The sequence below is a fragment of the Manis javanica genome, chromosome 3 (genome assembly GCF_040802235.1).
Source record: "Manis javanica isolate MJ-LG chromosome 3, MJ_LKY, whole genome shotgun sequence".
Lineage (NCBI taxonomy): Eukaryota > Metazoa > Chordata > Mammalia > Pholidota > Manidae > Manis > Manis javanica.
In genome coordinates this window covers 112313273-112316589 of record NC_133158.1, presented here as the reverse complement: position 1 = coordinate 112316589, position 3317 = coordinate 112313273, and positions in this window count along the sequence as shown.

Genomic DNA, 3317 nt, shown 5'->3' with positions numbered 1-3317 from the left:
ACCTGTGCACCTGCTGAGGCCTGAATTCTGATAGAATCCTTCTGCAGCTGATTGGTTTTGTCTTAGGTGGTCAGAGGCCCACCTGCTCCAGGTCACTCCCTCTGCCCAGAAAGGCAGTTTACACTCAGGGCCCTGTTCCCTGAGAGCTGGAGTCAGGGACCAGTCTAGGCCTCCAGCCAGTGAGGCCCCCAACTCCCCTATCCGATCTACACTGGGCCCCAGCACTTTTCATCCGCCTCCACTCTCCCAGCCTCTTGGGTGTCTGCTCTCCAGGGACCCGGTAGGTACTTGGTCTCATTTGGGAAGGCCCCTGAACTGGTATGGTGGAAGAAGGGGCAGTGAGAAGGTGAATGACTCCCCAAAAAGGGCAGGCAGGTCCTCCTGGGCCACACAGCAGGTGACCATCAACCCCACCTCCCCAGGGTTCGCTGTATGTGTTTACAATGAGGACAGAGACCTTAGGACCATATTCTCACAAAATTCATGCATTAGGCATAAATGCAAATTTTTAAAAAGATAGTTCAAAGTAGAGCATGCACCCAGGAGTCAGGAAACTTCTGGTTCCACTTTTGCCATTAATCTTGGGCAAATACTTTCTCCTGTCTCAATCTCTGTTCCCAAATCTAAAAAAGGAGAAGTTTTAGATGGCCTTTCAGTGTTATCTAGCTGTAACAGTTATTCTGAGACTCAGCCATCTCAGTCTTTACAGGATTATTGCCTGGTCCATGCTGAAGCACAGCGGGGCTCATGGGCTGTTTAATTTCAGCCTTTCCCAGCTGCCTTCGCACGGGCAGGAACTGGTGCAAAGCTGATTCAAAGCCTGTGAGTCATTATACATCCGTGGTCCTCAAATGTGAGTGTACATCAGAATCGCCCAAAGGGCTTTTTAAAGCCCAGAGCTGGCCCCACCCCCAGGGTCTCTGATTCCTTGGGGGCCAGGCGGGACCCCAGCATTTGCATTTCCTGTAAATTCCCAGATGCTGCTGCTGCTGCGGCTGCTGAACAGGCCTCACTCTGAGGACCACTGTTAAGACGGTGTGAACTCACACCCAAGAGAACAAGTCCTGCCCCAGCAGGGGGAGAGCTTGGGTGGGAAGGCTCAGTGGTTAGGAGGCACTCATGGAGAAGCCTGGGCCCAGCCTGGAGGAGGCTTGGGCACTGTCCACGGAAGAGGTGGGGTGTGCGGCACGATGCCAAAGCGCCCAGCCCCAGTGTCCCAATGAGGTGGCTCAGGGTCTGGGCCACCTTCTGCCTTCACGCTCCTGCCTGACACATGGCTGTCCCCTCCCACTGGTCCTGTGCCCGGCCCTCCCCACCGCACATTTCTGAGGAGGGCTATCAGTCGGGGGAGAGGACTCAAAGATTAGCATGAGGAGGATGTGTGGTCAGAACACCCCTCTTCCTCTGTCCTAGCTGCTGACGTCCCTGGATACCTCCAACTGAGCAGACAATCCACTTTATGGTTCTCTACAGGAGCCAGCCTTTGAAGAATGCAGAGAAGGGCCTGGTGACTTCCTGGGCAGGGCATTCTTGGTCAAAATCCTGATCTAGGCAACTTCCCTTTTTCCTTTCTAGCAGACCCCCATTTGGTTCAGGATGGCAGTGTGCCCAGCTAGAAATATTCACTGTGGGTGAGCCCCTTTCTGACTGACAAATCCATGTAAGTATGGACTGCAGGAAGGCATTTGAAAAGGAACTAACTGGGCTAGCATGGCCCTTCCCTTCTCCTGCTGGGAAAGCAGGTATGACTGATGGAAAATGGAGCTGTCGTCATGCTACATGAAGCAATGAGCACATAGAAAAGGATCTGGTGAGCTGAGCAAAAAGACAGAAGCACTGGTGTAGAAAAGCAGCCCTCCGGCCTGAGCTGGTCTGATCGGATTCTCTGATGGCCAATCTGTTGTTTCAGCTGAATGTATTCCTAACATACAAGTGGCAACAGTGGAAAGAGCGTGAGATGGGCCCTTGGGACTTGTCCTGGTTGTGTAACATGCCATGTGAGTCTGGGAAAGTCATGGCCCCTCTCCGGGCCCCTTTCTTCATCTGTCCGGTTGAACCACCTGGTGTCCAAGGTGTCTTATGCCCTTCTGTGGCTCAGAATCAAGAACTAGAGCTGGCCCCAGCTGAAAGTTCCAGGGTTGGGCACAAGCAGAATTTCAGTGATGGGCAGGAAGTCACTTTGGGAATGGGTGGCATCCTGGGGTCAGTGTCTTATCAGTGTCTTATCAGTATCAGGAAGGGAGATCATGAGGCACAGAATTAGAGGTGTCAGCAGTAATTCAGGCCAGTTGTCATAAGCCTTTGAGCATCCCCAAAGGGGCTCACATCCCCCCCAGGGTAGCTTTGCAGATTTGGGCCCCACACACAGCCCCCATACTCAGGTGGATGGCCAGCTGGAGCTCTCACTGCTCCTGGGAAGGACAGAGCCTGGAGTCACTGCAGGAAAATAGCCTGAGACCCTTCTGTTTGGTGGCAGATGGGTCCGAGTCAATCTCTGTGATGTGTGGATTCACTTAGGCCTGGTCTCCTGTTAGAGCGCTGGTCCGCTAAAAGTATGAAGTCTGAGATGGTGTTGTGTGAGGGGGTAGAAAACCAGAGTACTGTGGTTAAAGCTTGGGCAATGGACACATGCTGCCCTAAGCACACCATCCTCCACCCTGGCCCAGCCACTGCTTTCTCCTTGCATGTATTCCCTAAGGCACCTGCTGCTTTTATGAGCTCTCCGAGGGTGGGGCCCTGCTATCTCAGCAAGAGGAAGAATGCACCAAAGGCACTTTTGAAAGGCAGTCTCTGGGCAGAGGTGCTAACTGATAACCTTGATAGACAAGTTCATGAACAGGCGAGTGGGAGTCAGCTCAGGAATGCTCAGTTCCTTGGAGATGAGCTGGGAGCCTCAGTAAATAGGATCCTGCCACCAAAACTCTGGGACTCACCTGTCCTTCCTTTCTACCTTCCCACCCACTTGGAAAGGCCACCTTGGAGCCCAGGCCCAGCCCTTGATGGAATCACTGTACCCCCAGTAAACTGACCTTGGACTTCAGGACACACTGAAGGGAAGAAGAAACCTTGCCTTTGAGAACAGTAAAATAGGTTCATTTATGTCTCTTCCATTGGTGAAAAGCTATGTGTGTGTATTAGTGGAGGAGGGATAGTTATAACAGATGCCTTCACTTTTTGTTTTGTTTTGAAAAATAGGCCTTGTCTAGCTAAGATATAAAATCTGATAATGGAATGACTACCCGCAATCATCTCCAGTCTCCCCAACAAGTGCAGGAGAACTGTCTGCTGCCCTGCACCTATCTGTAATTTCTCCCCTG